At 46.3% G+C, this 25,036-nt stretch overlaps 1 long non-coding RNA gene across 1 annotated transcript; it reads left to right on the top strand.

Annotated features, from left to right (window-relative positions):
• Positions 1–7,335: 7,335 nt before the first annotated feature.
• On the top strand, positions 7,336–11,170 carry LOC137321533 (uncharacterized). The gene is made up of 3 exons (XR_010962849.1): positions 7,336–7,488; positions 8,982–9,544; positions 10,967–11,170. It is a non-coding gene; the product is annotated as an uncharacterized lncRNA (long non-coding RNA).
• The last annotated feature ends 13,866 nt before the right edge of the window (positions 11,171–25,036 follow it).

The following is a 25,036-nucleotide window of genomic DNA, read 5'->3' as shown; positions in this document are numbered from 1 at the left end:
CAACTTTATTATGTAATGACTCAACAATTCATAACACATAACTCATCAGGCAAATCATTAATACATGTACAACCTTTAAACCAAGGATTTTGCTCATCGGGCCTGAAGGTTGATCAGCTCTTCAGTCCTTGAGGTCCTCTTCTTCTTGCGTGATGTTCAACTGCAGTGTGCATTCCTTGTGACTGCCAGGGGGTGAAGAGACCGTTCTTCTCTCAAAGTCTTCTTTTTATATTGTTTTTTTCACCAAAAGGACGTAGGATTGGGGAGAGTCATTCTTTTTGTCCAATCGCTCCCTGTTGCTATGCCTCAATCATTAACATACTTCAATGATTGACAGTTTAGGCTTTGATCATGTGACTGGAGACCCTATAAGACCATAAGACCATAAGAGATAGGAGCAGGAGTAGACCATTCGGCCCCTCGAGCCTGCTCCGCCATTCATTGAGATCATGGCTGATCTGATTTTTACCTCAACTCCACTTTCCCGCCTTTTCCCCATATCCTCTGACTCCCTTGCTGATCAAAAATTTGTCTAACTCAGCCTTGAATGTATTCAATGATTCAGCCTCCACAGCTTTTTGGGGTAAGGAATTCTAAAGATTCACAACCCTCTGGGAGAAGAAATTCCTCCTCATTTCCATCTTAAACGGGCGACCACTTATTCTGAGACTATGCCCCCTAGTTTTAGATTCCCCCATGAGGGGTAACATCCTCTCAGCATCTACCCTATCGAGTCCCTTCAGAATCTTGTATGTTTCAATAAGGTCTCCTCTCATTCTTCTAAACTCCAATGAGTATAGACCCAACCTGTTCAATCTTTCCTCATAAGGCAACCCTTCCATACCTGGAATCAACCTAGTGAACCTTCTCTGAACTGCCTCCAATGCAAGTATGTCCTTCCTTAAATAAGGGCACCAGAACTGAATGCAGTACTCCATGTGTGGTCTCACCAGCACCCTGTACAGTTGTAGCATGGCTTCCCTGCTTTTATACTCCATCTCCCTAGAAATAAAGGCCAATATTCCATTTGCCTTCCGGATTACCTGCTGCACCTGTATGTTGACTTTTTGTGTTTCATGTACGAGGACACCCAGATCCCTCTGTACCGCAGCATTTTGTAATATTTCTCCATTCATGTAGATAGGGGGGTTTGCAAAGGGGGAGACGTGAACACCAACATGGAAGTAACAGCATTTGGGAGAAAGACAAAGGCGTGTCCAAGGAGATAGGTTTGGGAGGCTGTTGAAACCAGGGAGAGCAGCAGTGTGATGATGTGGTTTGAGAACATAGGGATGAAAGGTCTGCGATGGTGGAATGGACGGGCATGGGACAGGCAACAATCCGCAGTCAAAGTTTGTGGGCTTGGAAGTGCGAATATGGAAGGTTATCTAAATACAACGGGACAAAGGCGTAGAGTGAATTACCACATGAATGGATCTGAAATATTACTATAATATAGAATTTCATAGAATTTTGCATGACAGAAACAGGCCATTCAGCCGAAAAGGTCTATGCTGTTTATGCTCCCACCTTACTTCATCTCACCCTATCAACAGCTCCTTCTATTCCCTTCTCCCTTATGTACCTTTCTAGCTGCTCCTTAAATGAATCTATGCTATTCACACCAACCACTCCATGTGGTAACGAGTTCCACATTCTCACCACTCACAGAGTAAAGAAATCTACTCAAAGATTAGGGGTAGCTTTAGTACAATAGAGGCAGTAGTAGAGGCGGGTACAATTTTGTCTTTTAAAAAGCATTTGGACAGTTACATGGGTAAGATGGGTATAGAGGGATATGGGCCAAGTGCAGGCAATTGGGACTAGCTTAGTGGTATAAACTGGGCGACATGGACATGTTGGGCCGAAGGGCCTGTTTCCATGTTGTAACTTCTATGATTCTATGATTAACCCGACACTACTAAATGCCTAAAACACAAGGCAGCAAGTTGAAAACCTACCCACCGCTATGTTGAAAAACTTGTGCTTCCAAATGCCTATGTTTTTTGAAAGACTGACAACGCTTTAAGCTCAATATTATCCATCCAGCTTATTTATTTAATAATCTAGATATCTATCACAGTACAATGTCTTCGATCTCGAAACTCACACTTCTCCAATGCCATCAGCATGAGGGAAAAATACGATTTGCGAGAACACAGTTTACCACATTACTGTGTTTGCAGGTTTCCAAATGTCTTTGTTTAAAAGGGGTACTGTTAACCCTTTTCCTTCAAATGTCTTTTGTTAAAGGGGCTTTGAACCCCACATATTGCAGCTCCCTCTGACTAGCGCTGTGTTTCTACTGGCTCCAAACTGACTGCTCTCTGGCTGCAATTCAGCCCAAGGTATACAACAACAACAACTTGCATTTATATAGCGCCTTTAATGTAGTAAAACGTCCCAAGGGGCTTCACAGGAGCGATTATCAAACAAAATTTGACACCGAGCCACGTAAGGAGATATTAGAACAGGTGATCAAAAGCTTGGCCAAAGAGGTAGGCTTTAAGGAGCATCTTGAAGAAGGAGAGAGAGGTAGAGAGGTGGAGAGGTTTAGGGAGGGAATTCCAGAGTTTAGGGCCCAGGCAGCTGAAGGCACGGCCGTCAATGGTGGAGCAATGAAAATCAGGAATGCGCAAGAGGCCAGAATTGGAGTAGCGCAGAGATCTCAGAGGGTTGTAGGGCTGGAGGAGGTTACAGAGGTGGGAAGGGGAGAGGCCATGGGGGGTGGGATTTGAAAACAAGGATGAGAATTTTAAAATCAAAGTGTTGCCGACAGGGCGCCAATGTAGATCGATAAGCATAGGGGTGATGGGTGAACGGGACTTGGTGCGAGTTATACCCCATGTTCCTTTGAAGATAGATCAGGGAAATATACATTAAATTGCATTTACCACAGAGCTTGGGAGAAGGAGGCCTTTAGGTCCCTCATGTCACCTCTTTATTAAAACAATTCAAAACTAATCCCACTGCCCCACTATCTCCTCATTGTCCTGTATTTTCCTCTGCTTCAAATGTTTGTTCTGCTTTTCCCTTAAAAGCCTCTGCCAACTAGTCCCTGTGGCAAAGCATTTCATGCTCCAACAACCTTCTGCAGAATGAAATCTCTTCTCTTCTCTCTTGGGGATATTTTAAATGGATGACCCCTCGACAATGATACCCCGACCAGAGGAAGTAGTCTTTCCTTATTCACCCTATCAAATCCTTTCCGTTGTTTTAAATAACTCTATTAAACCTCCTCTTAACCTTCTCTGCTGTGGTGTCCCACTCCAGAGACTTGAGCACATAATCCAGGCTGAGGGAGTGCTTCACTGTTGAAGATGCCGGAGATGTGGTCTTTCAGGTGAGACCCCACCTATCCTCTCAGTTGGATGTAAAAGATCCCAAGGCACTATTTTAAAGAAGAGCAGGGGTGAACTTCCTGGAGTCCTGGCCAATATTTATCCCTATACCAACATTACTAAAACAGATTATCTGTTCATAATCCATCGCTGTTTGTGGTACCTTGCTGTGTGCAAATTGGTTGTAATGTACTTTGGGACGTCCTATAGAAATGCAAGTTCTTTCTTTTCGTGGAAATGGTCCCAGTGAATCTCCAAAATCTCTTCTGCAACACCCCTATGGCTGTGACATCCTTACTAAAGTAGAGTGCCCAGAAGTGGGCACGATATTTCAACTGTGGCCTAATCAATGTTTGTATCGGTTAAGCATTACCTCTTTGCTTTTGTACTCAATACCCTTATTTGTAAAACCACGTGAATTGTTCACAGCTTTATCAACTTGTCCTCAATGTTTTGTGTAGCTGAACCTTTAATTCTATTCCTCTACGTCTTTTCAAGTTTTACCATTAAGGATATATTCCCTCTCCTTAGTCTTCCTCCCAAAATGTATCACCTCACATTTTTGTGCATTAAAATGCTTCTGCAATCTATGTGCCCAATTTACTAACCAGTCCATATCCCTGCTGGAGTTGTGTACCATCTCTTCAGTTAACTACACTTCCTGTTTTTGTGTCGTCTGCAAAGTTTGGTGTTGTGCCCTTATACCTGAGTGCAGATCATTTGTATATTTATATATATTGAGAGGAGTAAAGATGCTACAACTCACCCCTGGGAGACACCATTATTTACATCCCTCCAGTCCAAAAAAAAAATCCATTGACTGCTCTCTGTTTCCTGTCCTTTACCCAACTCCCTACGCATGCCGACACATTCCCTTTAATACCGTGTGCCTTTATCAGACCAACAAGACTCCTATGTGGCACCTTATGTAAGGGGTTTCTTTTTTTTACTGTTTCTCGGGCTTATAATAGGTCAGCCAGTTATGTTTTCCTGAGCTGCCCTGCCCGCAGTGCGGTTGCGAATCGCTTACCCCTTCCTGATTCTGAGCTGAGGACTTATCGAGTGGTAACAAAGACAGACAAACAGACCAGTGGATTGGTACAAGGAAAACCAATGTTTATTAATAAGAAAACTAAAACTACAAAGTAAACAGTATAATACAGAAGATAAAAAGAAATCGCTATGGATGTAATACAGTTTTACGCTTAACGGGTTGGAAGAAACGGACACATCGAGGGAAAATTCTAAAATCACAAGTTTAGCAATATCCCCTTTAACCCCCACCCTTACACTTATGCTAGGTTGTCTTGTGGCGGCCAGAAAATTAATGCTTACCGGTGAAAACAGATGAAAAGGCCTGGCCCCTGTGCACTGCTGTTGCCGTCGACATGTGGTTGCGAGGTTTACTGAATGGCCTTCCTTCTTAGGTGCTAGCAGACAGACAGGACAGGGCCAAGAGGTGAAGAGAGAAGAAGAGAGAGAGATACTGGGCAGCCCCAGCTATACCCTCTTGGTAACAGGTTTTTTTCATACCTCCTCAGCTTGCTTCATTGTTTGATTTAAGCACGAAACGTAAGACAAAGGACCCCATCTCTGGCCCATTTACATTAATGGCCATTTCCTGTATCGATCTGTTCGCTAACTGCTTTACCATTGGTGAAGCAGTTAGCGAACAGGTCTGTCTGCACACTGATTGCCTTGGCAACGGGCAGTTGAAAAAATTGTCTGTACTCACCAAGCATTGTTCTGTGAATTATAAATGCGATTTCATTTCGAGGATTTCATTTTCACATCGTTCACCTGACGAAGGAGGAAGCCTCCGAAAGCTTGTGAATTTAAAATAAAATTGCTGGACTATAACTTGGTGTTGTAAAATTGTTTACAATTGCTTTACCATTGTTCCGAATGTACCTTGATGGTTCACCTTTTGTCCTGCGATCACTTCCTGCTCGAATTTTGATGTGTTGGCCGGCCATGTTGATAGCTTGCCTCAGGGCTAGAATGCAGCTGCATTGTTTAAAGAAACCTGTCTGAGACACGAAGCCTGCCGAGTTGTTGAGAATGCAATTTCAAATCTGCCGGTCCTCGGCCATGTGTCTGACTGCAGCCATTTTGAGAGACCTTGGATTTTTTAAAACAGTCACACCAGGGTTTCTTTAATAACTCCAATAAATCTTCGGGGTGGGGGGAACATGTGAAATTTTGCGAATCCCTTCACTTATCAAGTGCCTTTTGAAAATGCATACAATAATGTGCCTTCAAAGGCTCCCTTCCCAATGACCTTGTCAGCCTATAACGCCCATTTGAAATGGGGGAGCTTAGCGCTGGGCTAGAGCGAGCACCACAGGCGGACACCCTGGAAAGAAAAATTGTGTGCAAGGAGCCGATGAGTTTGCTAAGTTGCTATTTTCCAACCCCCAGTTCACCAGCAGGGATTTTCTGCCTTTATATGTTGCAGTACTCCTCATCTCTTGCTTTAACCCAATGGTGAGAGCATTTTTGGAATCATTCCCGCCACTGTTCCATTCACCTGTTGAAATGGACTGGTATTATGGGATGGTCACACGATTGCCTTTGTTTCCCTAATGTTTCTCATAGCTCCATCGTTGGCGGCCGTGCCTTCAGCCTCCTAGGTCCTAAGCTCTGGAATTCCCTCCCTAAACCTCCCCGTCTCGCACTGGTCCTAATATCTTCTTATGTGGCTCAGTGTTAAATTCTGTTTGATAATCGCTCCTGTAAAGCGCCTTGGAGGTTTTACTATGTTAAAGGTGCGATATCAGTGTAAGTTGTTGTTGTTGCTGTTGACTGACAACCGAGCAGTGATGTGCTGTCACTGAGCCAAACCAACCGCCTTCAGTACAAAGTGAACCTCGGTTATCTGACGTAAAAGAGAGCTCGGTCTGGCGAATCATGGAAGTCAATGCATAATCCCCCGATAGGCAGTCTGACACACCAGTGTCGATATCCTGATTGGGCCCAAGACCCACTGAAAGCTGGCAGGTTAGCAAATCGCAATGCTTGAATTTCCGGGGTTAAAAATGATGGCTGAGCTCCAAACGTAGAATTGCCTTTCTTTGGGAACTCGCCTTTTTCGGAGTCAGGGAGAGTTTTTTTCCTGAAGTCGGCCACAGGTTTCCCCCCCTCCTACCACCCAGGATTTAGCATGACTAATAGTTTGGGGGTGGGGGGAATGGTGTATGAGGTCACACCGTCTCACAGGTAGGACGAAGCTGAAGCTGATGGTCTTTTCTTTTCGTGTGCTCATTGGAAGTCAGGGGCTTGAAAACCTGAAATCTTGCAGGTCAGAAGAATGCCGTTTGGCCCATCGTGCTTGTGCTGGCTCTTTGAAAGAGCTATCCAATTAGTCCCACTCCCCTCGATCTTTCCCCGTAGCTTTGCAAACTTTTCCTTTTCAAGTATTTATCCAATTCCCTTTTGAAAGTTACTATTGAATCTGCTTCCACCGCCCTTTCAGGCAGTGCATTCCAGATCATTACAACTCGCGGTGTAAAAAAAACGGCCTCCTTCTGTGCTGTAAGAGTCCATGATTCTATGATCTCCCTCAGGTTTCACTTCTCCTCATCTCCCCTCTGGTTCTTTTGAGATGAAGTGTTGCACGGCCTCTTAAGATCCTGCAGAGGGAGAGGTGGGTAGGAGAGGAAATGAAAGTGAAAGTCACACGGGTCCCACAAGGGGCGGCCGATTGGCTCCGCCAGCGCACCGCCCAAGCGGTGATGGTGAAAATTACCCCCGGGATTTTCTGATCGAGGCGAGTGATGCTCCTTTAAAAGTAAAGCCATTGCCTGCCCGCCTTCCAATTTCTTAGGGTGGGACTGCTTTCTTTCAAAGCTGGAGAGGGGCGCAGCAAAGTGAAATTTCATCCAGGCGATGTTTCCTGCCAGTTAAATCCTCCCTTTAAGGTACAGGCTGATCAACAGTGAACTTTATGAAGAAATAAATTGTAGGGAGGACTCCGCGCTGGCAACATGTCAAACCACCATCCGGTCTTTGACTGGAAAAGCTGACATCTGGGGCGAAAGAGGTCGGCCACTTGCCAGTCGCGTGGCATCATTAATAGTCATCATCTCTCCGCGAGACATTCCCACAACTTTCTACTCTTCCTGTCATTAATGGAAAGGGCTGCGGTGTGAGTAAGCCTCGAATCAAATGTAATGCCTGTTAGTTACGCCCTCTCTTTCTCTCGGCCCCTCAGACATAATTCAGCTGTTTCAAGGCTGCTCCGCTCCCAGATCGGAATCTCCTCTGCACCGAAAGACACTTCACCCACACCCCCCACCCCCTCCCCACTCACCCCGCAATCCTTATTTCAACGGCTAATTGCATTTATGTGGCGCCTTAAAACAGAGTGAAATGTTCCAAGGCTCTTCACGAGGGGCAGATGGGGCGTTGAGTAGTAATTAGAAGAAGAGTTAGGGGAGGGGACTCCCCTAGTTGAGATGCAGGGGTCAAAGAGCGACTGCCAGGATTGGCCTGGCGGGAACCTTCTGCGGACGACCCCGGTTAGGGTCGAACTTATTCCCGGAGTCTCATTACATGATCTCTCAACCCCCCCACCGCCCCCCCCCCTCCCACTCTCCCGCCATTGGTCCATCCTTGCAATGCACCGTCTTCCCATACCAAGTGTAAAGTGGGCAGACACTTTGTTACCTGAATGGATGATTCTTGACTGCCAGTCAAACAGCCGATTTTCCCATCGCCAACATTTTTACAACTAATAAAATGAAAGTGCTCGAAGAAAATGAAGACAGCGCCCAATTTATGATTTTTCTCCCGGGTTTTGCTGGCAGCAGTGTCCTGGGGATTAATCTTTAATTCCTGGAGACTCCAGGCCAATCCTGTGGTGGGGGGGGTTGGTGAACCTAACCCCAGGGGGCAGGGGCGATCCCCTCATTTGAATATCGATGGCAGGTGCCCGCGGTCATGAGGGTGGCATCCAGGGTGCCCGCCAGAAGAGGAAGGTGGGAAACATGGCTCTGCCCAGCCCCTCGCTGCTCTGCCAGCACCACCAGCCCGGAAGAGGGAGAAGTTAGGACCCCAATTGGCCACAGACTTCAGGGGGATCCAGGCCAAGTCCAAGGCCTGGACCCCCCCAAGTAGTGCTCACTTCCACCAGCCCGCAGGCTGGTCTGCCTCTCCTGACTCGGCGTACTGGCTGCCAGGCAGCTCCCAGAACGGAGACGAGAAAATTCCCGACCTGGGAGACTCCCCCACCACTGACGTAGGTGACCTTTTTTTGGGAGGGGGCGGATGGAAATTACAAGGGAGGCCCACGGAAATTCGGGACCGCAGTCTTTAGAGGCTTTCAAAATACAGCTAAATGCTAAGCTGGAGTATTAGGCAGATGAGATTCAATGAGCCAAATGTCACCCTTGACTTTTTTTAAATACTCAAAAGAATGTTCGTTAGAATTCATTGTTCAAAACAAGCACTGATAAAGAAATAAAGAGCTCCCATTTATACAGTGCCTTTCATGACATCCCAAAGTGCTTTACAGCCAATTAAGTACTTTTCTTGATGTGTAGTCACTGTTGTAATGCAGGAAACACGACAGCCAATTTGTGCACAGCAAGATCCCACAAACAGCAATTTGATGATGACCAGATAATCTGTTCTTTTTAGTGATGTTGGTTGAGAGATAAATATCAGCCAGGACACCGGGGACAACTCCCCTGCGCTTCGTCAAATAGTGCCATTGGATCTTTTACGTCCACCTGAAAAGGCAGACAGGACCTTGGTTTAACGTCCCATCCGAAAGACGGCACCGTCTGATAGCGTAGCACTCCCTCAGTACTACACTGGAGTGTCAGCCTGGATTTTGTGCTCAAGTCTGTGGAATGAGCCTTGAACCCACGACCTTCGGACTCAAAGTGAAGAGTGCGACCCACTGAGCCGTGGCTGACACCTGCTGAAGGTAAAGGATGGTGAAACTCCCTCTTTAACCATCGTTGATGTGCCCAGTCTAAAAGAAAATCGCCTCTGGGTAATCAAACTCAGTCTCGCTCTTGTTTTCTTTGGCAAGTAGACTGGATGGCTGAAAACATAACCCAAACGTAAACAATGGTTTTGCTCATCAAACCAAACAGAAATCCTCAGAGAGCTTCAGCGGGATTAGGCCAACCCGTTCCAAGATGTGGAGGATAGGGAGTGTGCTGTTTTGCTTACAATGGTACGATTTGGCAATGGTAAGATCTACAGTTTTATATTTTCCAATGTGCAACCACACCTTTGTAAATCTTCTTTAATAAAAAATGGAGCCGTAGTAAAGATCCCAATGGCCCTGGCTCACACTGGGGTAGGGCTCCATGCAGGGCAGTTCTGTCCAGTACCTTGCCCCAGATAATGAGTGCTGCCAGGCTATTTGGCTGCGGTAGGCATCACATCCAGTCCCACCTGGTCCTCACCTGACATGGACAGCCACATACCCGTGACTTCCACCACCTCGAATGACAAGGGCAGCAGGCATATGGGAACAACACCACCTGCACATTCCCCTCCAAGTCGCACACCATCCCGACTTGGAAATATATCGCCGTTCCTTCATCGTCGCTGGGTCAAAATCCTGGAACTCCCTTCCTAACAGCACTGTGGGAGAGCCTTCACCACACGGACTGCAGCAGTTCAAGAAGGCAGCTCACCACCACCTTCTCAAGGGCAATTAGGGATGGGCAATAAATGCCGGCCTTGTCAGCGACGCCCACATCGCAAGAACGAATAATAAAACAAAATTTACTTTGCTGTCTCTAGGCAGATCTTTTACAAATTTTCTTCCAAAGTCTTTCATTGGAAGTGCACACTTCTCTCCCACTTCTGTGCTCAACACCTCCCTTGAAATAGTGTAACCTCTGTCTCACTGCGGACGATATCTTGGGGTATGTGGGATATAAGGATTTGCGAGGCGTCTGTCATACTTCAGTTGTCACATTTTCTCACACATTGCAAATTTCTGTATCACACCTGTAGAAAGTATAAGAAGGAAGGGAAAAAGACAGTTGCTTCTGATCTACAGAGAAACCTAACTCGTAACAGAAATCACCTTCAAATTGACCTGTGGTTAGGATGTCACTCAGAGCAATTGGACTCTAATTGGCCTCAGGATGTTGCAGCAATTAAATTTGGTGGCCTTAGAGGGATATCCCAGATTAAACACAGCTGTCCCTCGCAATAGAATAATAAATGGCATTACATTTTAGAATGCTCCTATCCTTATACAACACCACATCCTCCGAGCAATGTCACGGGAGGACTGCTAGTGATTATAATTTTGAACAAATGGAGGGTAACTTTGAAGTCAATAGAAATAAAAATTGGGAGAGATGTAAAATGGGCTGCCGATTCACAGTCGTCCATTTGACACTATCACACCAAGTCAAGTGCTACCCTCACGGTCTCTTCATGAGGCTGAGGTGGGAGCTCTAGCCAAACGTTGGAAACTATGTATGTTATTTTTTACGGAATTGCTGTGGTTACCTTTAGACCCAATTGCTGCAAAAGCAAACTCACTTAAGGGAAGGCCTCCACAGACTTGACACAGTTATGGGTCGGTTCGTGATGTTTATGTCGTTTTAACATGTGACATTCTGTCATTTGAGAAAACATTTTCGCAGGAGGAAGTGGTTTGTCCTACGTGAACCTGGGCATGGATCTGAATTCCTGGGGATCTCCACGTCTCTCAAAGGCCAAGGGAGGCAACATCTTGCTGTGCTGTGAGAGGATTGTGCCAATTAGCTTTAAAACATGAAATGCTGCTTCAGGGAACTGAGTCTGGATTCCAATAAACTGCCAGATCAAACAAAAACAATTGTCTCCCTCAAAGAAAATATTGCCACCCTTAGTTTAGGAAAACTAATCATCTTAATTCTTTAATTAAAGTGAAACTCTGAGAAAAGCTGCTCTCAAAACACATTATCTATCTATCTATTTATATATCTGTCTGTCTGTCTATCTATCGGTCTGTCTGTCTATCTATCTATCTGTCTATCTATCGGTCTGTCTGTCTATCTATCTATCTGTCTATCTATCGGTCTGTCTGTCTATCTATCTATCTGTCTATCTATCTATCTGTCTATCTATCTATCTGTCTATCTATCTATCTGTCTATCTATCGGTCTGTCTGTCTATCTATCTATCTATCTGTCTATCTATCTGTCTATCTATCTATCTATCTATCGGTCTGTCTGTCTGTCTATCCTTCCGTCGCACCCAGCATGCATCTAGTCCATCACACTCCAGCTGTTCACACATCAGGCGTCACACTTGAAAATGTCTGTCACACTTGTACCTGATTGACTCAAACTTTGTATTCATAAGACAGCAACAAATTGCAAAGATTACAGGTACTGAAGCTACCAACAAGCAGGGCAAAAACTAGCATCAGGTATTTCCTAAACCGCAAATCAAAAATTGCCAGTCTGATATCAATTAGCAAGGAACAGAAGGAAAACCAATGAAGTCAATCTTATTACTTCAGGAAAATCCTTCAGGCCATCCATCTTGATGTCTCACCAAGCTGAGAAAATTGATGGAGATCAGGTTTGTGACACAACAAAGATACGAAGGGGTAGATTTACGCCCTCACTGATTGGGTGTCGTCCTTGTGGGTCAGATTTCCTGCCCTTTATAGAATGTGCCTGATATTCATTCTATTAATTTCAATAAAATAAAGATCGAGCGGGATCTACAATGTGCGAACGATCGGCTCTGCCAGATTACTGCCCAGGCGGTGAAGAGGAAAATCTACCCCAAAAATTACAAATACGCACAAGGAAACGATTAGACTAACCAATGCAGTCGATGTATTTGACCTGACTCTATGGGGGGTAATTTTAACTTTTGTTGATAATGTAAAATGGCCCATGTCGGATCGACCGCCCGTTATACATCTCTCCCCATTTTCAATACTATTGACGTCAAATGGTAATGAAAATCGGGAGAGATGTATAATGGGCGGCCAAATCCAATATTGTCTATTTACACTATCGCCCACAGTTGAAATGACCCCCTATCAGTGTTTTCTATTGGAACCCTGTGCTTCTCTGAGAAACCCAACATTTTGGGATACAGTACGTGAGGAATTTGAAACATGACTTGTGGTAAGTCTAACAGGCTTGGGAGGAACAGGTGACTTTGGACCTCTGGTTCCCAAAGCTCTCCACCACTGGGGAGTTCCTCACATTATGGCTGGGTACTGTGTAAATGTGACTGGGTACTGTGTAAATGAGACTGGGGACTGTGCAAAAGAGACTGGGGACTGTGTAAAAGAGACTGAGGACTGTGTAAATGAAACTGGGGACTGTGTAAATGAGACTGAGGACTGTGTAAAAGAGACTGAGGACTGTGTAAAAGAGACTGAGGACTGTGTAAATGAGACTGGGGACTGTGTAAAAGAGACTAAGGACTGTGTAAATGAGACTGGGTACTGTGTAAATGAGACTGGGGACTGTGTAAAAGAGACTGAGGACTGTGTAAATGAGACTGAGGACTGTGTAAAAGAGACTGAGGACTGTGTAAATGAGACTGAGGACTGTGTAAAAGAGACTGAGGACTGTGTAAATGAGATTGGGGACTGTGTAAAAGAGACTGAGGACTGTGTAAATGAGACTGGGGACTGTGTAAAAGAGACTGAGGACAGTGTAAATAAGACTTAGAACTGTGTAAAAGAGACTGAGGACTGTGTAAATGAGATTGGGGACTGTGTAAAAGAGATTGAGAACTGTGTAAATAAGACTGGGGACTGTGTAAATGAGACTGGGGACTGTGTAAAAGAGACTGGGGACTGTGTAAATAAGACTGAGGACTGTATAAAAGAGACTGAGGACTGTGTAAATGAGACTGGGGACTGTGTAAAAGAGACTGGGGACTGTGTAAAAGAGACTGAGGACTGTGTAAAAGAGACTGGGGACTGTGTAAAAGAGACTGAGAACTGTGTAAATGAGACTGGGGACTGTGTAAAAGAGACTGAGAACTGTGTAAATGAGACTGGGGACTGTGTAAAAGAGACTGAGGACTGTGTAAAAGAGACTGAGGACTGTGTAAATGAGATTGGGGACTGTGTAAAAGAGACTGGCGACTGTGTAAATGAGACTGAGGACTGTGCAAAAGTGACTGGGGACTGTGTAAATGAGAATGGGGACTGTGTAAAAGAGACTGGGGACTGTGTAAAAGAGACTGGGGACTGTGTAAAAGAGACTGGGGACTGTGTAAAAGAGACTGGGGACTGTGTAAATGAGAATGGGGACTGTGTAAATGAGAATGGGGACTGTGTAAAAGAGACTGGGGACTGTGTAAATGAGAATGGGGACTGTGTAAAAGAGACTGGGGACTGTGTAAAAGAGACTGGGGACTGTGTAAAAGAGACTGGGGACTGTGTAAATGAGAATGGGGACTGTGTAAAAGAGACTGGGGACTGTGTAAAAGAGACTGGGGACTGTGTAAATGAGAATGGGGACTGTGTAAAAGAGACTGGGGACTGTGTAAATGAGAATGGGGACTGTGTAAAAGAGACTGGGGACTGTGTAAATGAGAATGGGGACTGTACAAGCTACCAATCTTCCAAATGTTTTTGTATTAAGTCCAAGACTTCTACCTTTTATAGAATATATAAAATCACTTCATGAAGAATCATGAAATTTTAATGATGTTTGACATTAAAATAAACATCTCCCAACCTCATCCCCTCACCTGCCACATGGATCAGTGGAAAGTTCCACCAGTCAAAGAAACAGAGCCTTAACAAAAGGAAAATGGAATGACTTGTGAGACTCTCAGCCGTCCCAAACTATTTCCCGTCCAATGAATTAACCTTGACGTGTAGTCGCCGTTATTTTGGCCAACATGGCAGTCAATTTGCGCACAGCGAGGTCCCACGACCAGTAAATGTGATGAACGGCCAGTTAAATGTTTGTTGGTGCTGTTTGAGGGAAATCTGTATCCCTGATAGCAGGTGAAATCTGCCCACCTGCTCCACTTTAACTCCGTGCGGCCTGCGAATCAGAGGCACTCGTGTCCACCCACAAATTCCCAAAATGCACTGTTGTTGCTTGAAGCTCTGCACCAGGCGCACGCGTTGTGAAGCTTACCCTTTGACCTTTGGTTTACTCCCAGAAATCACTGGCGAACTGGAGAGAAATGAGACAAGGACTGTTTTTCCAGAGCGTGCTAGGAAATAATTCTTTCAGCCCTTCTGTCTCCTTTTGGAGGAGATTAATGAAAGAGTTAGAGAGAGAAAAGAAATGAAGGGGGGGGAGAAAAACCTATTGCGCAGTTGTACTTTCTTGGAAATATGACTTGCTTTTGGCTTGGAATCACTCCGAAGAGCCTGCTCCACAAGGCCTCATTATTTATGTAGTGACCACATCCTCGGCCCACAGTCTTGGCTCCACATTATCTCTCAAAGGCCGTTGTTTTAAAAATGGCCAGGTTTCAGGCATGCAGAGCAGCATGATTCCCCTGCTTTCAGAAGCCCGCCCCTTGCACTCCACACAGTGTACGGTAGCAAAGTGGTTATGTTACTGGACTATTAATCCAAGAGGCCCAGACTAATAATCTGGAGTTATGAGTTCAAATCCTGCTACGGCAGCTGGGAAATTCAATTAATGAAATAAAATCTGGAATTAAAATACTAGTAAAGGTGGCCATGAAACTACCGTATTGCCGTAAAAAACCCCATCTGGTTCACTAATGCCTTTTAGTGGAAGAAAACCTGCCGTCCTTGTCTGGTCTCCATGTGACTCCAGACCCACAGCAATGTGGTTGATTCTGAATTGCTCACTAAAAAAGACAGACCACTGGACATGACAAAGGCAAACCAACCCTGGTTCAATGAGGAGTGTAGAAGAGCATGCCAGGAGCAGCACCAGGCGTACCTAAAAATGAGGTGCCAACCTGGTGAAGCTACAACTCAGGACTACATGCATGCTAAGCAGCGGAAGAAACATGCTATAGACAGAGCTAAGCGATTCCACAACCAACGGATCAGATCAAAGCTCTGCAGTCCTGCCACATCCAGTCGTGAATGGTGGTGGACAATTAAACAACTAACGGGAGGAGGAGGCTCTGCAAACATCCCCATCCTCAATGATGGCGGAGTCCAGCACGTGAGTGAAAAAGACAAGGCTTTTGCAACCATCTTCAGCTAGAAGTGCCGAGTGCATGATCCATCTCGGCCTCCTCCTGATATCCCCACCATCACAGAAGCCGGTCTTCAGCCCAATTCGATTCACTCCACGTGATATCAAGAAACGGCTGAGTGCACTGGATACAGCAAAGGCTATGGGCCCTGACAACATCCCGCCTGTAGTGCTGAAGACTTTTGCTCCAGAATTAGCTGTTCCAGTACAGCTTCAACACTGGCATCTACCCGACAATGTGGAAAATTGCCCAGGTATGTCCTGTCCACAAAAAGCAGGACAAATCCAATCCGGCCAATTACCGCCCCATCAGTCTACTCTCAATCATCAGCAAAGTGATGGAAGGTGTTGTCGACAGTGCTATCAAGCGGCACTTACTCACCAATAACCTGCTCACCGATGCTCAGTTTGGGTTCCGCCAGGACCACTCGGCTCCAGGCCTCGTTACTGCCTTGGTCCAAACATGGACAAAAGAGCTGAATTCCAGAGGTGAGGTGAGAGTGACTGCCCTTGACATCAAGGCAGGATTTGACTGAGTGTGGCACCAAGGAGCCCTAGTAAAATTGAAGTCAATGGGAATCAGGGGGAAAACTCTCCAGTGGCTGGAGTCATACCTAGCAAAAAGGAAGATGGTAGTGGTTGTTGGAGGCCAATCATCACAGCCTCAGGACATTGCTGCAGGAGTTCCTCAGGGCAGTGTCCTAGGCCCAACCATCTTCAGCTGCTTCATCAATGACCTTCCCTCCATCATAAGGTCAGAAATGGGGATGTTTGCTGATGATTGCACAGTGTTCAGTTTCATTCGCAACCCCTCAAATAATGAAGCAATCTGAGCCAGCAAGACCTGGACAACATCCAGGCTTGGGCTCATAAGTGGCAAGTAACATGCACACAGACAAGTGCCAGGCAATGACCATCTCCAACAAGAAAGAGTCTAACTACCTCCCTTGACATTCAACGGCATTACCATCGCCGAATCCCCCACCATCAACATCCTGGGGGTCACCATTGACCAGAAACTTAACTGGACCAGCCATATAAATACTGTGGCTGCAAGAGCAGGTCAGAGGCTGGTATTCTGAGGTGAGTGACTCACCTCCTGACACCCCAAAGCCTTTCTACCATCTACAAGGCACAAGTCAGGAGTGTGATGGAATACTCTCCACTTGCCTGGATGAGTGCAGCTCCAACAACACTTAAGAAGCTCGACACCATCCAGGACAAAGCAGCCCACTTCATTGGCACCCCATCTACCAACCTAAACATTCACTCCCTTCACCACCGGCGCACAGTGGCTGCAGTGTGTACCATCCACAGGATGCACTGCAGCAACTCGCCAAGGCTTCTTCAACGGCACCTCCCAAACCCGCGACCTCTACCACCTAGAAGGACAAGAGCAGCAGGCACATGGGAACAACACCACCTGCATGTTCCCCTCCAAGTCACACACCATCCCGACTTGGAAATATATCGCCGTTCCTTCATTGTCGCTGGGTCAAAATCCTGGAACTCCCTTCCTAACAGCACTGTGGGAGAACCGTCACCACACGGACTGCAGTGGTTCAAGAAGGCGGCTCACCACCACCTTCTCAAGGGCAATTAGGGATGGGCAATAAATGCTGGCCTCGCCAGCAACGCCCACATCCCATGAACGAATGAAAAAAAGCTTTACCCCTGGGCCTAAAGGGAACAATCCCACAAGTCTGCGGTTCTGTGGGTTCAAACCTTAATAAAGTGATTACAGGCTGCTTCTCCATCCCAAAAGGTCAAGTTGTTTCAGTTGTACGAGTGTATAGGATGTCACTTCAACAATAGCAAACAATCCTGGAAATACTTGTTGCTGATTTTATTGTACGATTGTTTCGAGTGTCCGGTAGGGCAGTGGTCATGTTACTGGACTAGAGGCCTGGACTATGAATCCAGTCGAATGTGAGTTTAAATCCCACTGTGGGCAGTTTGAGAATTGGTATTAAGTTTTTAAAAATCTGTAGGTAAAATCAGTAAATGTGACCACGAAGCTGTCGAATTGTCGTAAAAGCCCAGCTGGTTCACTAACGTCCTTTAGGGAAGGAAACCTGCCGTCCTTACCCGGTCTGGGCCTATATGTGACTCCAGTCCCCACACCAATGTGGTTGACTCTTAACCGCCCTCTGAAGTGGCCCAGCAAGCCACTCAGTTGTATCAAAACTGCTACAAAGAATAACAAGAAGCACACGGACTCCAGCAGTTCAAGAAGAAGGCCCACCACCACCTTCTCAGGACAACTAGGGGATGGACAGTAAATGCCATCCTTGCCACCGACTCCCACATCTCGAGAGAAAAAAAAAGTGGATGTATCAAACTCCTGGTCCAGATTTTCTGTGGCAGGACATCTAACGGTGTCTGCCCTCAGTGAGACTTGCCCTTGCACTTGTGGGTTTTTACATTTTTTGCGTGGCAAGTTGCTGAGAGTGCGAGCTGATAATGTTGCAGCGAGGGAAACAGGGCATTTGGGACCTGAGTGAACAGGGCAAGCAACTGGGTATCTCCTTAACCATTCAGATTGAAGGATTGGGAAATAAACTGTGTAAGAGAGTTAGAGAGCGAAAAGAAACGAAAGGGGAAAACTAGCCATCGTGCAGATGTATTTCCTTGGAAATATGACTTGCTTTTGGCTTGGAATCACTCCTACTCGACAAGGCCTCATTATTTATGTAGTGACGATATCCTCGGTCCATGGTCTTGGCTCCACATTATCTCTCAAAGGCCAGAAGGAGGGTAAATTAAAGGGGGTGAATTGAAGGTCAAATCAGGTACAGAAAGAGAAATAAAAAGAGGGATTAAGAGAGAAAGAAAAAGGAGACAGAAAGGAAAGGATAAAAAAAATTAAAAATGTTAAAATTTACATTTTTAAAAACTCCGACAACAATTAAAACCTGAAGGAATGAGACTCCATCCTTGTAATATTTAATTTTCAGTGCCAGAGAGGTTGATTGCAGTCATTAACACTTATCATGTCGTTAAAAGGGTACTAACATTGGAAATGACGAGACTCAGCTTTCTGTGGTGAGTTTAGTTCGTATCTACTGTGACAAAACAGCAACTTCACGCCGTTCAATGCATTTCAATGGTGAGGCAGGCAGCAAGATGCCATTTTCATGAAGCTTATGGCGGAACGACGCAACTCGGACAGCAACTTTTGGGTACTGGCATCCGCCCCTCGCCTGAAGACGCTGTAGCATTTACGCAAAAAATAACGGCGAGGGCCATTAGCCTCACCGTTATTTTGACAGCAAAATCTGGCCCACTGTCTCTGCCACTTTTAATGCATGAACGTTTAACACACTTGTATCACATTCCATCGCTCCACTCAATTCCTCAGATTCTTTTGCGGCCTAACTAACGGCCCATGAGGGGACTGCCGGAAGCTGCCAACAAAATGGTACGATTTTTGTTTTTGACTTACTAACACTGCGGTCAGTGCTGGCCCGCACTTGCTCCCCGCACCCCCCCCCGTTCATTTCCTTCCCCCCACCCACCCCGGGCTCTTGAGTATACCGGCGAGCTGCCTCTGGGCATCTGATTGGCATCTGCAACCCGCAGGAATTATGGTGTTGAGGCCCGAGGCCTAATTTGGGGCAACGTATCGAACACGTTACCGATCTCACACCTGAAAAACGGGGCATAAACCAGGTTCTCCCCCCCCCGCCTCCCCCCAATGCCTCCCTCAGCTTTTTTTTTTACAGCCTCATCAACCCGAGGTTCTGCCTTTAACGTCCTGTGAACTTGTACCTCCCTGAATCCCTCTGCTGCTCCACAGCGCCAAGCTCCAAAGATTTCCGATACCAGAAATTGCCGTGGTCGCTCGCCTCTGGACTCTCTCCGGAGCAGAAATATCTTCTCCTTTCATCAGTCTGGGCTGGATTCGAACCCAGGTCCTGGGAGTCAAAGGTCAACGCTATATCCCACTCCACCATCTACAGAGGAAACATAAAAACAGGAGTAGGCCATTCGGCTCCTTGAACCTGTTCCGCCATTTAATTAGATCATGGCTGATTTGTACCTCAACTCCATTTTCCCATATCCCTTGATACCCTCAAGAAAAATGTATCGATCTCAGTCTTGGAAGCTCCAATTGACCATCCACAGTCTTTTGGGGGAGCGAGTTCTAGATTTCCACTACCCTTTGTGTAACCATCTAACCCCCATCATTATGCAAACAACTTTAAAAAACATTCAGCTTTTCAAACGCCTTTCGAGATGGGCTACGTTGAAATGTCCTTTGCATCGTTCGTCCAAAGCCCATGATCCACGTTTCTTGCCCAAGCAAGGAAATGGCTTCCCGCTGGCTGGCGTGATCCAGTCTTTTGGCATCAAGTGGCGGGTCTTTACAATCTTCTTGGCATGGACAACTGCCACAAGGTTTTATGCCATTCTGCGCCACCTCATGCTGGGGGGCTGGGTGTGGGGGGGGGGAGGTGGGAGGAGCAAGCAAAAAAAAACAGCTCAATCAGGAATGAGGAACACACAGCACAAAGCAAACAAAGAGAAAGAGCGAGAGAGAGAGAGAGAGGGAACTAACAGGATTCTCACACAGTCTCCCCTGTGAGTCTTGCACTGACTGGGAGTGGCCAGAAAGCCAGCCATTGGCAAAACTCCAAACGTACAGATAAATTATCGCAAGCTCTCTTGACGTCCTTATACTGGACTCCGCATGTTTCATAATATGTCCTGAATATACAGGATATGAGGCTGCAAGGAGAATTTCTCCAGCACACGTAATAAGTATGAGACAGCAATTCCAAAAATTTCTTGTATTTATCGTCCCGTGGCTACGATGGGTGCTCAGGGGCACGTCATCATGAAGCAAGAGGTAACGCACCAATTAATCAGCAGACTCTGAATATGACTTTGTTGTTTCATGTGAAGTCTGATCTCTGCACATTTGACTCACCAAGTCCTGTTCACCCATCGCCCCTGTGCTCGCTGATCTACATTGGCTCCCGGTCCACCAACACCAATTTTAAAATTCTCATCCTTGTGTTCTAATCCCTCCATGCCCTCGCCCCCTCCCTTTCTTTGTAACCTCCTCCACCCCTGCAACCCTCCGAGACCTCTGCGCTCCTCCAAATCTGGCCTCTTACGCATCCCCAATTTTAAAATCTCCACCAATGGCGGCCGTGCCTTCAGCTGCCTGGGCCCTAAGCTCTGGAATTCCCTCTCTAAACCTCTCCGCCTCTCTACCTCTCTCTCCTAATTTAATGCTTTAATGCGCTCCTTAAAACCTATCTCTTTGACCAAGCTTTTGGTCATCTGTCCTTATTATCTCCCTATGTGGCGTGGTGTTGGATTTTGTTTGAGAATCGCCCCTGTGAAGCGCCTTGGGTCGTTTTACTATGTTAAAGGAGCTATATAAATGCAAGTTGTTGCTGCTGTTGGTATCTACTTATACGCGGTATCTGTTGGTATCTATGATGCAGCTTGCCAGATAAAGACCGCCTGGCAGCAAGATAAGTGTGGAGGAGTGGGGGGAGTGGGGGTGGGGGAGGGGGTCCCGATTGTTGAGGGGGAGGGGATTCCTGAGGCCTGGAAGACCACTCTTCCAGGCCTCACAAAAATAACTCCAGACTTACCTTGGCTGGGCCTCTTCAGCTCCAATGCACCGTGAACCCTCTGACCAGTTCCCACCTAAAATGGCCAACAGGGTCCCAGGTCTCCAGATTTGCATATTTAAGGGTCCTACCGCCCGAAACAGTAGGGCGTCCTGGACGCCTATCGGTAGGCCCCTTTCTAATTGGTGCCAGTTGCATCAACGGGGCGGTAAGGCTCCTGACCCCATTTTGAGCCCGTTAACACCGGGTGCAATCAAGTTAAAATCGCCGCAATGTTAACATAATTTAAGGATGCCCAGCAATTCCCCCTTGTGATCTGAACCTAGGGTTACCAGCTCTGGTTGAACGTGTTCCTGGAGGTTTCATCACATGACCTCCCGTTTCCAACTGCCCCGCCCCCACGCTCCCGCCGTTGGTCGCCCGCCATGACTAACCTCGCAACGCCCCGTCTTTCCAAGGCCATTTGGGAAAACGTACAGACTCTTCGCTATCCCGTTGGATGATTCTTGACCATCAGTTCAATAGCCTTTATTCCCCATCTCCAATATTTCTATAATTAACAAACAAAATGCCCCCCCTGATTTTTCTTCTGGATTGTTTGCTGCAATGTCCTGGAGGTTACTATCCGGCTTTTAAGGTCATCCACTGCCAATATGGCCGGTGAGCCTTTCTCCATGTGATGGACAGAGGGTGTGACCAATGAAATTATGGCACCAGGTTAATTATATAATGAGGTGAGAAAAGGGTTTGTTTATTTACAGCCAAGGTTGAGGCAGATGTGATTCCTGGAGATCTGTCGATCCCCACTCACCACCAGGGCTGGGAAGTCCCTTGCTCCTGTTTGGCTTTACTTATAGTTTCGTAGAATGATACAGCACAGAAGGAGGTCATTCAGCCCATGTTGCCTGTGCTGGCTCTTTGAAAGAGCTATCCAGTTAGTCCCATTCCCCTGCTCTTTCCCCATAGTCCTGCAATTCTTTTCCCTTCAAGGATTTATCCGTTTCCCTTTTGAAAGTTACTATTGAATCTGCTTCTACCACCCTTTCAGGCAGTGAATTCCAGATCATGCCATTCCGGCACAGACACAATGGGCTCCTTCTGTGTCGTATCTTTCCATGATTCCGTGATCACAACAACTCGCTGCATGAAAAAACGTTTCCTCATGTCGCCTCTGGCTCTTTTGCCGATCACCTAAAATGTGTGTCCTCCGGTTACCGACACTTCTGCCACTGGAAACAGTTTCTCCTTACGTGCTCTATCAAAGCCCTTCCTGATTTTGAACACCTCTATCAAATCTCCCCTTAACCTTCTCTGTTCTAAGGAGAACAACCCCAGATTCTCCAGTCTCTCCACAGAACTGAAGTCCCTCATTCCTGACACCATTCTAGTAAATCTCCTCTGCATCCTCGCCGGAAGTGCGGTGTAAATCCCATCTACGGGCATAAATAACACCGCCGGCCGAGCGGGAGCAGCTGTTAACTGGTGAACTGAATGAACCGGAGCAAACCTCATGCCTTCCTGGGACCCTTGGCAAGAGGAAGGAGTTCAGGAAACATTACGAGAACTGTTTGCAAACAGACAAGCAAAGCTAAAAGTTTGTAATGGAGTTGACAGTTTGCTCTTAAGAAAGGGGATTAAGCAGGATCAAAGGAGCTTAATCGAAAAGTGAAGTGACTCTTTGCTCTTTCTGCCTGATCCCTGCCAGTAAAGTCCATAAAGTTTGCCAGGTAATGGTGGTTACGTACAAAATTTGCATGAGCTGGTCTCCTACTGTGAAGCAACAACCTTGTATTTATACAGCACCTTTCACGACCTCAGGACGTCCCAGAGCGCTTTACAGCCAATAAAGTACTCTTGAAGTGTCGTCACTGTTGTAACGTGACCAACGCAGCAGCCAGTTTGTGCACAGCAAGATCCCACAACAATGAGGTAAATGACCAGATTATTGTTTTAGTGATGTTGGTTGAGCAATAAATGTTTAGCTGGACACTGGGACGAACACCCCTACTCTTCTTCGAATAGTGCTGTGGGATCTTTTACGTCCAGGGCAGACATAGAAACATAGAAACAGAAAATAGGAACAAGAGTAGGCCATTCGGCCCTTCGGGCCTGCTCCGCCATTCAGAACGATCATGGCTGATCGTCTAACTCAGACGGCAGACGGGGTTTCGGTTTAATGTCTTATCCGAGAGATGGCACATCCAATAGTGCAGCACTCTCTCAGCACTGCACTGGATTGTCAGTCTAGAGAGTACCATAGTATCATTTTAGGCGCAGGAGGAAGCCATTCTAAGGACTTGACATCCTTCCTATAGTGTGGGGCCCAGAATTGAACGCAATACTCCAGCTGAGGCCTAACCAGTGTTTTCCAAAGGTTTAGCATAACTTCCTTGCTTTTATACTCTATGCCTCTATTAATAAAACCCAGGATCCCACATGCCTTTTTAACAGCCTTCTCAACTTGTCCTGCCACCTTCAAAGATATGTGTTAGTGCACCCCCAGGTCTCTTTGTTCCTGCACCCCCTTTAAAATTGTAAGGACTTGCACAACACCAGGTTATAGTCCAACAGTTTTATTTTAAATCACAAGCTTTCGGAGCTTACCTCCTTCGTCAGGTGAGTGAAGGGTTCTAAAAACGCATAGCATTTTTACCATTGTACCATTTGTACAAATTGTACCATTTATTTTATATTGCCTTTCCTCATTCTTTCTACCAAAATACATCACTTCACACTTCTCCGTGTTAAATTTCATCTGCTATGTGTCTGCCCATTTCACCAGTCTGTCTATGTCCCTGGGGTGGGACTTGAACCCACAACCTTTTGGCTCCAAGTGCTTCTACTGAGCCACGGCGTACATGTAAGAAAGTACCTGGCTGCTAATTTAAGATTTATTTGAGACCGAGAAGTCCAGAAGAAGCCGTGTTCTGTCTAGGAGTCTGTTTGGCTCAGTTGGTTGCATATCTGCCTCCTGGGTCATGAAGGTTGTGGGTTCCAGTCCCACTTCAGATCTGGAACATATCATCTAGGATGAAACTCCAGTGCAATACTGAGAGAGTGCTGCACTATCTAAGGTGCTCCCCTTTAGATGAGATGTTGAAGATTCCACGGCGCCAATTGTAGAAGAGCAGGACATTCTCCTGGTATCCTGGTCAACATTCATCACCTCAACCAACACCACCGAACAGAGCCCACATTAACTGGTCATTCATCTCATTGCTGTTTGTGGGATCGTGTTTGCAAAATTTCTACAGCCAACATGAGGTGTCAACTGTGGCTCAGTGGGCAGCACTCTCACCTCTGAGTCAAAAGACATGTGGGTTTAAGTCCCACTCCAGACACTTGACCACAAAATCTAGGCTGCCCAGAAGTGGGGTGTAAGGAGACGGAGAAAAGAAACCAGGGATTTTATTTGCTCTTCAGGATGATCCTGGAGTTGTGGGCTGTTTTGGCAGAGGAGAGCAGGGCCCAATATGTCTTGGTCTGGTCCAGCCGGATCTGGCAATGAACGGCTAAACTGGCTGTTCATCCTGACATTCAAATCTGCGGCCCTTGGATTTGAGGGAGCGATGATGGGGCCGTACCAGGGAAACAACCAGGGAGGGAAAGAGTAAGGGTTTTACTCGGGACAAAGGCATCAAGGCGGAGGTGAGGGAACGATTGAGCAGATCGACAGCTGCAGACTTATGGAGGGCCAAAGGCTAGCCAGTTGAAAGTTTGAAAATGCTGTTGTAAGTGACTTGGGGGAGGGTTTTACCCAGGGGTGGATGCAGAAGGAATTGGGTTCGGAAGGGGGTAGGGTGATGGAAGTGGTGTGGGATACGAGGCCATGTGAGATGGCAAGGTCGAGGAGGCGGCCATGAATATGGGTAGAAGAGTTTATATGGAGGGGGAGTTTAAGAGAGGACAGGAGAGCAGTGAAATCAGAGGAGAGAGGGTGGGCTGGGATGGAAGTTAA

Source organism: Heptranchias perlo, chromosome 5 (genome assembly GCF_035084215.1).
Source record: "Heptranchias perlo isolate sHepPer1 chromosome 5, sHepPer1.hap1, whole genome shotgun sequence".
NCBI classification, from domain to species: Eukaryota; Metazoa; Chordata; class Chondrichthyes; order Hexanchiformes; family Hexanchidae; genus Heptranchias; species Heptranchias perlo.
Note: the sequence above shows the minus strand (reverse complement) of the source record. Positions and strands in the feature narration are given on the sequence as shown.